The sequence below is a fragment of the Aquarana catesbeiana genome, linkage group LG06 (genome assembly GCF_042186555.1).
Source record: "Aquarana catesbeiana isolate 2022-GZ linkage group LG06, ASM4218655v1, whole genome shotgun sequence".
NCBI lineage: Eukaryota > Metazoa > Chordata > Amphibia > Anura > Ranidae > Aquarana > Aquarana catesbeiana.
Window position 1 is genome coordinate 40821271 of NC_133329.1, and position 14491 is coordinate 40835761.

At 45.2% G+C, this 14491-nt stretch overlaps 1 protein-coding gene across 1 annotated transcript in view; it reads right to left on the reverse strand.

Moving 5' to 3' along the window:
* LOC141148351 (F-box only protein 6-like) overlaps window positions 1–14273 on the reverse strand; it is a 50216-nt gene extending 35943 nt beyond the window's left edge. The window contains exons 1-2 of the mRNA XM_073635742.1: window positions 13918–14273; window positions 13746–13789 (exon numbers count right to left, since the gene is read on the reverse strand). The gene's annotated coding sequence lies outside the window, so the exon portion shown is untranslated. The remainder of the gene's footprint in view (window positions 1–13745; window positions 13790–13917) is intronic.
* Window positions 14274–14491: the final 218 nt, after the last annotated feature.

The following is a 14491-nucleotide window of genomic DNA, read 5'->3' on the forward strand; positions in this document are numbered from 1 at the left end:
CACATGCCATGTTGTGCCCATATAGCTGGTATTGTGCATCTATATGGGCTCAATAGCATCTTTATTCTATTGTGCCTACAGTATATAGATGCTATTGTGCCCACATAGCTTTTACTGTGCTCTATGATGCCCACTGACCATAACTTCTTGCAGCACTTCCAGCTGTTGTGGATTCCGCTACCAAGAATGAGAGACGGAGTGCTATTGGTATCACTCCACCTGAACTATGGACAAGAAATTGGCTCAGGAGGCAGGCTTGATGTCCCCATGGCCATCTGCAACCTCCAGCCCTGCTTCGCTTGTTCTGTGTCCGGCTGCAGCCTTTATCCACAATCAGTGACAGAAAGTCGGCAAGCCCAGGACCTACCAGTCACCTGGATGCGATCGACTGGTAGATCGTGGTCCACGGGTTGCCAACCTGGGCTCCAGTGGCGGTGCATCCATTAGGGGCGCTCGGGCGCCGCCCCCCCCTCTGTGTACTATGGATAGATTCATGCATTCCATGGCCGCTGTAGCCACCTCCTATTCAGGAGTGTGCTGTGAGTGTAACAGGGGACAGAGGGATGGACAGGGGGACAGAGGGATGGACAGGGGGATGGACAGGGGAATGGACAGGGGAATGGACCGGGGGATGGACCGGGGGATGGACAGGGGGACCGTGGGATGGACAGAGGGATGGACAGAGGGATGGACCGGAGGACCGTGGGATGGACAGGGGGATGGACAGGGGGACCGTGGGATGGACAGGGGGATGGACAGAGGGATGGACAGAGGGATGGACAGAGGGACGGGGGATGGACAGGGGGACCGTGGGATGGACAGGGGGACCGTGGGATGGACAGGGGGACCGTGGGATGGACAGGGGGATGGACAGATGGACAGTGGGATGGACAGAGGGATGAACAGAGGGACAGGGGGACAGTGGGATGGACAGGGGGACAGTGGGATGGACAGATGGACAGGGGTACAGTGGGATGGACAAGGGGACAGAGGGAGGGACAGGGGGACAGAGGGAGGGACAGATGGACAGTGGGATGGACAGAGGGATGGACAGGGGGATGGACAGATGGACAGGGGGACAGAGGGAGGAACAGGGGGACCGTGGGATGGACAGGGGGACAGAGGGATGGACAGATGGACAGAGGGATGGACAGAGGGATGGACAGGGGGACAAAGGGATGGACAGAGGGATGGACAGGGGGACAGAGGGATGGACAGGGGGACAGAGGGAGGGACAGGGGGACCGTGGGATGGACAGGGGGACCATGGGATGGACAGGGGGACAGAGGGATGGACAGGGGGACCGTGGGATGGACAGGGGGACATAGGGATGGACAGGGGGATGGACAGATGGACAGAGGGTTGGACAGAGGGATGGACAGGGGGACAGAGGGATGAACAGGGGGACAGAGGGATGGACAGGGGGACAGAGGAGGGTACAGTGGGATGGACAGGGGGACAGTGGGATGGACAGGGGGATGGACAGGGAGATGGACAGATGGACAGGGGGATGGACAGATGGACAGGGGGACAGTGGGATGGACAAGGGGACAGAGGGATTGACAAGGGGACAGTGGGATGGACAAGGGGACAGTGGGATGGACAAGGGGACAGTGGGACTGTGGGATGGACAGGGGGACAGAGGGATGGACAAGGGGACAGAGGGATGGGCAGGGGGACAGTGGGATGGACAGGGGGACAGTGGGATGGACAGGGGGACAGTGGGATAGACAGGGGGATGGATAGGGAGATGGACAGATGGACAGGGGGACAGTGGGATGGACAAGGGAACAGAGGGATTGACAAGGGGACAGTGGGATGGACAAGGGGACAGTGGGATGGACAAGGGGACAGTGGGATGGACAAGGGGACAGTGGGACCGTGGGATGGACAGGGTGACAGAGGGATGGACAAGGGGACAGAGGGATGGACAGGGGGACAGAGGGATGCCAATACCTCAGTGGAATTTTTGGGGGTGCTATGAGGGTGCTTGAAACATTTTTGGGGGGGCTTCAGCACACCCAAGCACCCACCTGGCGCCGCCCCTGATTCCCGCTCACACACGTGTGCTGTGAGTGCACGAGTGCTGCGAGTATCTGTGTAATGTATTGTTGAGTACCCGTGTATTGTTGAGTATTAGTGTCAGGAAGATAGTTGTTAGTTAATTTGGACAGGGTATAATCCCCAATCCCCATTAAATTAGTGGGTACGATGCCCCGGCGGGTGTGGAGATGCGACTCAGTGTACATCTTGCGGCATGTATGCGTTCCTTGATTATCCAATCGAATACTGCTGTGCAAAATGTTTTTTCCCTGGAAGACCAGGTTCTGAATCTAGGGAAGCAACTGTCAACACTGAGAAGACTCTCCATACAAAAGGAGAGTTGGGATCGTACCCGGCAGGTGCCAACAGGGGCCAGCACAGAGGCGGGTGGAGATAAAGAGGGGCAGGCACCAAAGTAGAGTAGATGGGTGACAGTCAGGAAGGGTAGAGGGGAAAGTACCAGGGAGGCCGGTCCTGGGCTGGAATATCCCAAGACGTACGCCCCGTTGGCGTGACATTGGTGAAACTAGTCAGGGACCAGCATTTCTGGAGCTGAGCGACTCCCCCTAGCTGCCAGGGGAATAACTCTTCCAGTGAGAGTGGGAGTACATGCAAAGGAAAGGAAAGACAGATTCTAGTGGTAGGGGACTCAATTCTTAGAAGGACAGAGAGGGCAATCTGTCACAAAGACCTGAAGCGCAGAACTGTATGTTGTCTGCACCCAAATGGGGAAGGTGCAGACAGACTGGGAGTGAAGATGGCCGACAAGTTAGAGGGGCTTTTAAACTAGGCGACGGGGGGGGGTGTAGAGATAGTCAGCGTGGAACAAATTCCAGAGGGTAGTATTGGGGGCATTAGTGGTAGGTTGACTAAAGCACCTAAACCCGAGGTAAGTACAGTAACAAATCCTATTTGCAACCTCAGAACACCCGATAAGGAGATAGTATGCGACCGGTCTAAACTACGTGGCATGTTCATCAATGCCAGGAGTCTAGTGGACAAGATGGGAGAACTAGAGCTAACTATATATATATATATTTATACAGTGGTGCAAAAAAGTATTTAGTTAGCCACCAATTGTGCAAGTTCTCCCACATAAAAAGATGAGAGAGGCCTGTAATTGTCATCATAGGTATACCTCAACTATGAGAGATAAAATGTGGAAACAAATCCAGACAATCACATTGTCTGATTTGGAAATAATTTATTTGCAATTTATGGTGGAAAATAAGTATTTTGTCAATATCAAAAGTTAATCTCAATACTTTTTTATATATCCTTTGTTGGCAATGACAGAGGTCAAACATTTTCTGTAAGTCTTCACAAGGTTGTCACACACTGTTGCTGGTATGTTGGCCCATTCCTTCATGCAGATCTCCTCTAGAGCAGTGATGTTTTGGGGCTGTTGCTGGGCAACACAGACTTTCAACTCCCTTCGATGGGGTTGAGATCTGGAGACTGGCTAGGCCACTCCAGGACCTTGAAATGCTTCTTACGAAGCCACTCCTTCGTTGCCTGGGTGGTGTGTTTGGGATCATTGTCATGCTGAAAGACCCAGCCACGTTTCATCTTCAATGCCCGTGCTGATGGGAGGAGGTTTGCACTCAAAATCTCACGATACATGGCCCCAATCATTCTTTCATGTAAACGGATCAGTGGTCCTGTTCCCTTTGCAGAGAAACATCCCCAAAGCATGATGTTGCCATCCCCATGCTTCACAGTAGGTATGGTGTTCTTTGGTTGCAACTCAGCATTCTCTCTCCTCCAAACACGAGTTGTGTTTCTACCAAACAGTTCTACTTTGGTTTCATCTGACCTTATGACATTCTACCAATCCTCTTCTGGATCATCCAAATGCTCTTTAGCAAACCTCAGACAGCCCGGACATGTACTGGCTTAAGCAGGGGGACACGTCTGGCATTGCAGAATCTGAGTCCCTGGCAGCGTAGTGTGTTACTGATAGTAGCCTTTGTTACGTTGGTCCCAGCTCTCTGCAGGTCATTCACTAGGTCCCCCCTGTGGTTCTGGGATTTTTGCTCACCAAAGAGCTGTCGAAGGACACCAGAAACAAAATTGTAGACCTGCACCAGGCTGGGAAGACTGAATCTGCAATAGGCAAGCTGCTTGGTGTGAAGAAATCAACTGTGGAAGCAATAATTAGAAAATGGAAGACATGCAAGACCACTGATAATCTCCCTCGATCTGGGGCTCCACGCAAGATCTCACTCCGTGTGATCATTTTGACCCCACGGAGTGAGATCTTGCGTGGAGCCCCAGATCGAGGGAGATTATCAGTGGTCTTGCATGTCTTCCATTTTCTAATTATTGCTTCCACAGTTGATTTCTTCACACCAAGCAGCTTGCCTATTGCAGATTCAGTCTTCCCAGCCTGGTGCAGGTCTACAATTTTGTTTCTGGTGTCCTTCGACAGCTCTTTGGTCTTCACCATAGTGGAGTTTGGAGTGTGACTGTTTGAGGTTGTGGACAGGTGTCTTTTATACTGATAACAAGTTCAAACAGGTGCCATTAATACAGGTAATGAGCGGAGGACAGAGGAGCCTCTTAAAGAAGAAGATAGAGGTCTGTGAGAGCCAGAAATCTTGCTTGTTTGTAGGTGACCAAATACTTATTTTTCACCATAATTTGCAAATAAATTCTTTTAAAAAATCAGACAATGTGATTGTCTGGATTTGTTTCCACATTTTGTCTCTCATAGTTGAGGTATACCTATGATGACAATTACAGGCCTCTCTCATCTTTTTAAGTGGGAGAACTTGCACAATTGGTGGCTGACTAAATACTTTTTTGCCCCACTGTATATATATCAAATACACTGCCACTAACTGAATAACCTGCCTGCTTAATCTAACTCAAGCTATCTCTCTGTCCACGCTAGGGATGAGCCGAACACCCCCCTGTTCGGTTCGCACCAGAACATGCGAACAGGAAAAAAGTTCATTCGAACACGCGAACACCGTTAAAGTCTATGGGACACGAACATGAATAATCAAAAGTGCTAATTTTAAAGGCTTATATGCAAGTTATTGTCATAAAAAGTGTTTGGGGACCTGGGTCCTGCCCCAGGGGACATGGATCAATGCAAAAAAAAGTTTTAAAAACGGACGTTTTTTCAGGAGCAGTGATTTTAATAATGCTTAAAGTCAAACAATAAAAGTGTAATATTCCTTTAAATTTCGTACCTGGGGGGTGTCTATAGTATGCCTGTAAAGGGGCGCATGTTTCCTGTGTTTAGAACAGTCTGACAGCAAAATGACATTTCAAAGGAAAAAACCCATTTAAAACTACTCGCGGCTATTGCATTGCCGACAATACACATAGAAGTTCATTGATAAAAACAGCATGGGAATTCCCCACAGGGGAACCCCGAACCAAAATTAAAAAAAAAAAAATGACGTGGGAGTCCCCCTAAATGGGTAGGTGGGTAGGGGTAAAATTAAGGGACAGTGCTCAGAGGTGGGTAGGGAGTGAAGAAAAGCAGTGACTCAGAAAGGGGGGGTACCTGCATTTATTCTCAGAGAAAAAAAGCCCTGCCTATAAATATTTGTATTCAGTTTTATTATGGGGTTGATTTACTAAAGGAAAACAGACTGTGCACTTTTGCAAGTGAAGTTGCCCTCTGCAAGTGCGGTTGCTCCAGAGCTTAGTAAATGAGGGCGAGCTCTGCTGACTTCCATCATCCAGTCATGTGCAAGCGAAAATGCTGTTTTTTTTAATTTTTCCTTGAAGGTGGTTGGTTATTCTTTGTAATGTGAAGCTTTATCTCATTTACTAAGCCCTGAAGCAACTGCACTTTGCAAAGTGCACAGTCTATTTACCTTTAGTAAATCAACCCCTCTGTATCTAGGAAAGAATCCAGGCATTTCTTAAAACAGTCTACCGAGCTGGACAGAATCAGCTCTGGAAGGAGTCTATTGCATATTTTCACAGCTGTTGCTGTAATGAAACCTTTCAGTATTTGGAGATGAAATCTCTTTTCCTCCAAAGAGTAAAGAATGCCCCCTTGACCTCTGTGATGACCTTAAAGTAAATAACTCAACACCAAGTTCACTATATGGACCACTTATGTATTTATACATGGAGATCATATTCCCACTTATGTATTTATACTAGAGGTCGACTGATATGGGTTTTTCTCTGGCCGATGCCGATATTTAGAAATTGCGGTTGCCGATATATGATGCCGATTTTTTTGGGCCGATATATTAGGCCGATTTTTTATTTTTTTTTTACCTTCATTTCATAAAATCTAACAGTTAGATCCCTTTCACAATGGAGCGTTTTTCAGGCGCTTTTGGGCTAAAAATAGCTCCTGTAAAGTGCCTGTAAAATGGCTCCCCTGCAGTCTTAGTGTGATATCCCGAGTGCTTTCACACTGGGGCGATGCGCTGGCAGGATGTTAAAAAAAAGTCCTGCAAGCAGCATCTTTGGAGCGGTGTATACCACTGCTCCACCACTCCTGCCCATTGAAATGAATGCGCACCGCTGCCGAAGCGCCTGCAAAGCATTTCGGCAGCAGCGCTTCATGGGCGCATTTAAGCCCTTCCTCGGCCGCTAGCTGGGTTATAAGTGCCCCGCTAGCAGCCGAATAGCACCGCTAAAATGACGGTAAAGAGCCGCTAAAACTAACAGCGTTTTACCGTCAACGCATGCCCGCTCCAGTGTGTAAGCAACCTTAAGTAATAAGTGATACAGAAAATTTTTTAGATTGAAACATTTATTAAACAAAACAAACCTCCAATCAGTTCACTTGTATGTATAATTTAGATTAAAAAAAAAATAACTATATCTTAAATATTAAATACACAATAACAGGTAATCAAAACTTTTGGACGAAAAAAAATGGGCTAACTTTACTGCTTATTTTTGTTTTTTTATTTCATTAATTTTTTTTAAAAAATTGCGTTTGAAAGACCGCTGCGCAAATACCGTGTGACATAAAATATTGCAACAACCGCTATTTTATTCCCTAGGGTCTCTGCTAAAAAAAATATATATATAATGTTTGGGGGTTCTAAGTGATTTTCTAGCAGAAAATACAGGATTTTTACTTGTAAGCAACAAATGTCAGAAAAGATTTAGTCTTTAAATGGTTAAACTGAGAACTTCTACACACAGAGTTCAGCTCATTGATAAAATAACCTGAAGAGATACAATGTTTCTTTTTATCAGACTTGGCAGGCTGCCCAGGGAGGAGAGAAGTCTTTCTACAGATGTCAGGCAACTTGCATTGACTTCTATTACAGAAGTCATTTGCAAGTGCTGAAGTTATAATCGGCTTTTTTTATCGGCTAATGCCGATTAAGTAAAAAAAGCCAAATATCGGCCGATATATCGGTCGACCTCTAATTTATACATGGTAATCATATCCCCCCTTCTTATGTATTTATATATGGTGATCATATCCCCCCTTATGTATTTATACATGGTGATCATATCCCCCTTAATCTCCTCTTCTTAGGAGAGAATAAATTCAGTTCCTCTAATCTTTCCTCATAGCTGATCTCCTCCATGCCTCTTATCAGTTTGGTTGCCCTTCTCTGCACTTTCTCCAGTTTCCTGATATCCTTTTTGAGAACTGGTGCCCAAAACTGAACTGCATATTCCAGATGAGGTCTTACTAATGATTTGTACAGGGGGGGCAAAATGATATCTCTCTCTGGAGTCCATACCTCTCTTAATACAAGAAAGGACTTTGCTCGCTTTGGAATCCGCAGCTTGGCATTGCATGCTATTATTAAGCTTATGATCTACGAAAACCCCCAGATCCTTCTCCACCATTGATTCCCCCAGTTGTACTCCCCCTAGTATGTACTGTATGATGCATGCATAGTCTTAGCCCCCAAGTGCATAACTTTACATTTATCAACATTAAAGGAGTTGTAAAGGCAGAAGGTTTTTTATCTTAATGCATTCTATGGTACTTTTAATCCCAGACCCTTTATCATTCATAAATACTGTATATTAAAAAGTAAGGGTCCCAGCACTGAACCTTGGGGTACACCACTGATAACCTTCAACCATTCAGCATAAGAATCAATAACCACTACACTCTGAATTCGGTCTTTTAGACAGTTTTCTATCCATTTACAAACTGATCTTTCTAAGCCTGTAGACTTTACTTTACACATGAGCCGTGTGTGGGGAACTGTACCAAACGCTTTGGCAAAATCCAAGTATACCACGTCCACCGCCACCCCTCTGTCCAAGGTTTACTTATCTCCTTATAAAAAGATGATGCTGAGACCTCCATTTGCCTAACTATACAATGATGTATATGTCACATTTTGTTGAAAATTTACAGGCAATAATTTGTGAAATATGAATAGTTTTTGCAATCTCTGAATGGAATGTTCTCACTAAACTTTAGCTCTTCAACAATATCAAAATTAAAATCTTAGTTTAGACACCAAAAAATGAATATAATAAGTAGGGATGAGTTTTGAGTTTATCGTTACCATGGGTAACCTCAAGGTTTTGCAAAGCTTGTAAATCAAAAACTTTTTCCTGGAAAAGTCACAGGTTCACACCAGATACAAGTCATAGTCACAAAAACATCCAAGAGTCCAAGTTCATTTAATAAAAAGAAGTGATTCATAGCAGAATAGAGCCAATGTATTTTGGGGGCCATACACACTCTCAAAGCTCCAAAACAAGTAAAAATACAAAAGCCATACATCTAAAAGGCAAAGGATAATATTACAGTTAATATATATTAAAGTGGTTGTAAAGGTTTTTTTTCACAAACATCTCTATACTTAGAGTGCAATGACCTCTTCCTGGGTCTCTCACCGGTGCTCCTTGCCCCTCCTCTCTGTCCAGTGCCCCCACAGGAAGCCACTTGCCAAGGGGGCACTTGTGTGTGCTCGCTCCTGAGCCTACCTGCTGCGTGCATTGACACAGACAGTGGGACTTGGCCCCACCCCTTTGTCACTGGCTTTGATTGACAACAGCGGGAGCCAATGGTGCCTTCCGGTGCCCCAGTAAAGCCAGTGAGACATGGAAGTGAGGGGATAGAATAGCTGCACACATGCACAGCACCAGAGGGCTTAGGTAAGTAAAACGGGGAGGGGGGGGTGGATACTAATGCCTAAATATTTTTTATCTTAATGCAAGGATTGCATTAAAGTGTAAGTTCACCTTTACAGAAAAATCTGTAGGTGAACTTACACAGGACCGCCTCCTCAGCCCCCCCTGTCCCGCTGACCTGCAGTGTGGCGATCTCCAGTTCTGAGCCCCAGTATAGCCGCCTCACTGGACCAGGGCTTAGAAATCCCCTAGACATTCTCTCTGCTTCTTCCCTGCTGACAGGAGGGGCTACGTGGGATCTGATTGGTTAGCGCCGACCAATTAGAATATTCTGAAACATCCCTCCTGACGGGGGACGTTTTGGAGATAAGCCGAGGGGGTTTCTAAGCCCTGGACGGGTGAGGTGGCTTTACCGAGGCTCAGAATGGAAGATTCAGGTCAGCGGGACAGGGCGGCTGAGAAGGGGGTCCTGTGTAAGTTCACCTTACAGATTTTTCTGTAAAGGTGAACTTATCCTTTGAGGTAAGGTTTTTTCAGTCTAGGCACCCTTTAAAATATATGGACAGTCTCGAGGCACCCTCAAAAATTATGTACAGTCTTGAGGCACCCTCCAAAATTATGGAAAGTCTCGGGACACCCTCCAAAATTACAGACAGTCTCGAGCCATCCTTTAAAATTATGGACAATCTTGGGGCATGCCAATTTAAATTGTAAAAACTATTCTAATAGATTTACATAATGCAGCAACATCCACATGTAGGAGACCCAACATTAGAGGTGATTTATTCTTCCAAAGCAAATACACTTTTGCAAACTGGCACCCACTAGTATTCCAGTGTTTCTCTTCTTCCTCAGTTTTATTCATCACTTAGCTAATGTGACCCCAAAGGTGATGGACAGAGGCAAGTAAGGGTTAAACAAGGATTCTATACAGGCAACTGGCATCCTCCTTATCAACTGATGATGCCATTGGCCATTAGGAGGTCGTCAGCTAGAAGGTCGTAATGGTTCACAATGAAAACCTATTGCTTTGTATTACTAAAAGGCAAGCTTCATCCACCCGCCAGCTTATATACAATTTTTGGGAAGCTTTTAGGAATTTTGCCAAGGCACCCTGGTTGAAAAAGGTTGGTCTAGGACATCGAACAAAATCAAACAAATGTAATATTTTTTTTCCTACAGCATAGACATACAGATGTATCTCAAAAAATTAGAATATCATCAAAAAAATAATTTCAGTAATTCAATTCAAAATGTTGATAATTATGGCTTGCAGCCGGTGAAAACCCCAAATTCAGTATCTTAGAAAACTTGAATATTACATAAGACCAATAAAAAAAAGGATTTTTAATACAGAAATGTTGGCTTACCCAAAAGTATGTCCATGTACAGTACAGTATGCACTCAATACTCCTTTTGCATGAATTACTGCATCAATGTGGCGTGGCATGGAGGCGATCAGCCTGTGGCATTGCTGGGGTGTTATGGAAGCCCTGGTTGCTTTGATAGCGGCCTTCAGCTCATCTGCATTGTTGGGTCTGGTGTCTCTTATCTTCCTCTTGACAATACCCCACATAATCTCTATAGGGTTTAGGTCAGGCGTGTTTGCTGGCCACTCAAGCACAGTGATACCATGATCATTAAACCAGGTATTGGTACTTTTGGCAGTGTGGGCAGGTGCCAAGTCCTGCTGGAAAATGAAATCAGCATCTCCATAAAGCTGGTCAGCAGAGGGAAGCATGGAGTGCTCTAGAATTTCCTGGTAGAGCTCTGCGCTGACATTGGACTTGATAAAACACTGTAGACCAACATTAGGGATGGGCCTAACACCCCCCGGTTCGGTTCGCACCAGAACACCGTGAACAGGCAAAAAGTTCTAGCGAACATGCAAACCCTATTAAAGTCTATGGGACACGCACATGAAAAATCAAAAGTGCTCATTTTAAAGGCTTATATGCAAGTTATTGCCATAAAAAGTGTATGGGGACTGTGGTTTTAATAATGCTTAAAATAAAACAATACAAATGAAATATTCCTTTAAATATCATGCCTGGGGGGTCCCCTTCGTCTGCCTATAAAGTGGCGCATCTGTGCGATGTGTAGCAATAATTACATTTCTAAAGGAAAAAATGTCATTTAAACTTGCCTGCGGCTGTAATGTATTGCCGGCTCCTGGCGATATAGATGAAAAATCAAGCAAAAAAACAGCGTGGGGTCCCCACCCAGTCCATACCAGGCCCGAAGGAACTAATTTAATTAGGGGAACAAAATGTTTAAAAAATTGGCATGCCCCCCCCCAAAATCCATACCAGACCCTTATCTGAATATGCAGCCTGGAGGTCAGGATAGAGGGGGAGCGAGAGCCCCCCTCCTGAACCATACCAGACCACATGCCCTCAACTTGGGGGGGTGGGTGCTTTGGGGCAGGGGGGCAAGAGCCTCTTCCTGACAACCCTGGCCATTGGTTGACGGTGTCTGCGGGTGGGGGGCTTATCGGAATCTGGAAGCCCCCTTTAACAAGGGGGCCCCCACATCCCGCCCCCCCTATGTGAATGGGTATCAGGTACATTGTACCCCTACCCATTCACCAAAAAAAGTGTCAAAAAGTAAAAACCACAACAGACAGTTTTTGACAATCTCTTTATTAGAAAAGAAAAAAAGTGTCCCACGTACATCCATTGTCAATCACGCCACCTGACGGACCCCAAAAAAATAAAAAACTCTGCCTCGATGGGAGGCCTCCTGGCATCTGCTGTCTTTTTGCTTTGACGGCTGTTATATAGGCAAGGGCGGGGCCACCCGCTGACGTAACCGGATGAACCCACCTCCTCTGACGTCACATGATGTCAGAAGGGGGCGGGGTCACTCTGTTACATCACTGGGTGGCCCCGTCCTTGCCTATATAACAGCTGTCAAAGCCAAAAGACAGCAGTCACCGGGAGGCCTCCCATCGAGGCGGAGCTTTTAAAAATGTTTCTATTTTTCGGGTCAGTAGGCCGGCATGATTGAAGATGGATGGACATCATGGGACACTTTTTTTTTCTTTTTTAATAAAGGAATCGTCAAAAACTGTCTGTTGTGGGCTTTACTTTTAGATGCTTTTTTGGTGAATAGGTAGGAGTACAATGTACCCGATACCCATTCACATAGGGGGGCCGCGATCTGGGGGTCAGGGTCCCCTTGTTGAAGGGGGCTTCCAGATTCTGATTAGCCCCCGCCTGCAGACCCCAACAGCCACCGGCCAGGGTTGTCGGGAAGGGGCCCTTGTCCCCAAAGCCCCAAAGCACCTTCCTCATGTTGAGGGCAAGCGACCTGGTATGTTTCAGGAGGGGGGCGCTCGCTCGTCCCCCCCCTTTCCTGGCCTACCAGGCTGCTTGCTCGGATAAGGGTCTGGTATGGATTTTGGGGGGGACCCCACGCCAATTGTTTTAAAATTTTGGTGTGGAGTTCCCCATAAAATTTTTGCCACACCCAAAGGGCCTGGCATGAATTTTGGGGGGGACCCCACGCCAATTGTTTTTAAATTTTGGCGTGGAGTTCCCCTTAAAATCTATGCCAGACCCGAAGGGCCTTATTATGGATTTTGGGGGGACCCCACGCTGTTTTTCTTAATTCTGTCATAGGGTTCCCCTTAACCACTCCAATACACTGTATTATATACTCTGCACTGCACTATATACCCTGCACTGTATTATATATACTACACTGCAAAATTTTCCACAGTCCGTGATGATTTGGGGAGCCATGTCATCTGCTGGTGTTGGTCCACTGTGTTTTTATCAAGTCCAAAGTCAGTGCAGCCCTCTACCAGGAAATTCTAGAGCACTTCATGCTTCCTTCTGCTGACTAGCTTCATGGAGATGCTGATTTCATTTCTCAGCAGGACTCGGCACCTGCCAACACTGCCAAACACTGCCATTAGTGCATTGATGCAGTAATTCATGCAAAAGGAGCCCCAACCAAGTATTGAGTGCATACTATACCGTACATGGACATACTTTGCAGGAGGCCAACATTTCTGTATTAAAAATCCTTGTTTTTTTATTGGTCTTATGTCGGACATTGATCGGACATTCCGACAACAAAATCCATGGATTTTTTCCGACAGATGTTGGCTCAAACTTGTCTTGCATACACATGGTCGGACAAAGTTGTCAGAAAATCCGATCGTTCTGAACGTGGTGATGTAAAACACGTACGTCGGGACTATAAACGGGGCAGTAGCCAATAGCTTTCGTCTCTTAATTTATTCTGAGCATGCGTGGCACTTTGTGCGTCGGATTTGTGTACACACGATCGGAATTTACGACAACCGATTTTGTTGTCTGACAATTTTATAGCCTGCTCTCAAACTTTGTGTTTTCGGAAATTCCGATGGAAAAAGTCCGATGGAGCCCACACAAGGTCGGAATTTCTGACAACAAGGTCCTATCACACATTTTCCATCTGAAAATCTTATCGTGTGTACAGGGCATAAGAGTTGAATTACTGAAATAAATGATCTTTTTGATGACATTCTAAATTTATTTTATGAAATTCACCTGTACATGAAAGCACAAAAATGTTATACATATAATCATATAAATCAAGGTGTACTATAGAGAAAGATACATTTGTATCTCCTAAAGCATTTTATATAAGGAGTAAAACCATACCTTAGGAATTCAGATGGACTCGGGTGAGCAGAAACCAAAAAAAGCTGCAGTAAAAGGAAATATAAAAAAAAACATATATCAGTGGCAAAGTAGCTCAGAATGGAAAGGAAGGGTTTAATGTGTATAAGAAGATAAGAAAGCATCTGAAGTAGAACATTAGAAGACATCATACCTGGGATTTACTGCTTGGAAAGTTTCAGGAGGACAGATGCACACCTGTGTAAGTGAATGCTGCAAAGGTGAGTGATGTTCTCATGTTGGGGGTTTAAATAGAAGAAAAAGGTGCAGAAATTTGAAAAGGGGGGAGGAGAGAGAATACATGGGACCAATGAAGGAACGTGTTAATGCTGATGTTGATGACCCTGACTAACCCTGAGGGAGAATGGAATGACATACTAATATTTGGATGACGATGGGGACACTCATACTGATAACAGGATTGATTAAGGAGAGATTGTCCAACACATTTAACCACTTGAAGGCTTTTTCTGGCACTCTTTGTTTACAAGTTTAAATCAGTATTTTTTGCTAGAAATTACTTATAACCCCCAAACATTATACTCTTTTTTTTTTAAACGAGACTCTAGGGAATAAAATGGTGAATGTTGCAATTTTTCATGTCACAAGGTATTTGCGCAAACACAATTTTTTTGCAAGAAATACACTTTAATTAATAATAATAAAAAAAAAAAAAAAACAACACAAAATAGTTACCCCAATTTTTTTGCATAGAGTGAAAGAAGATG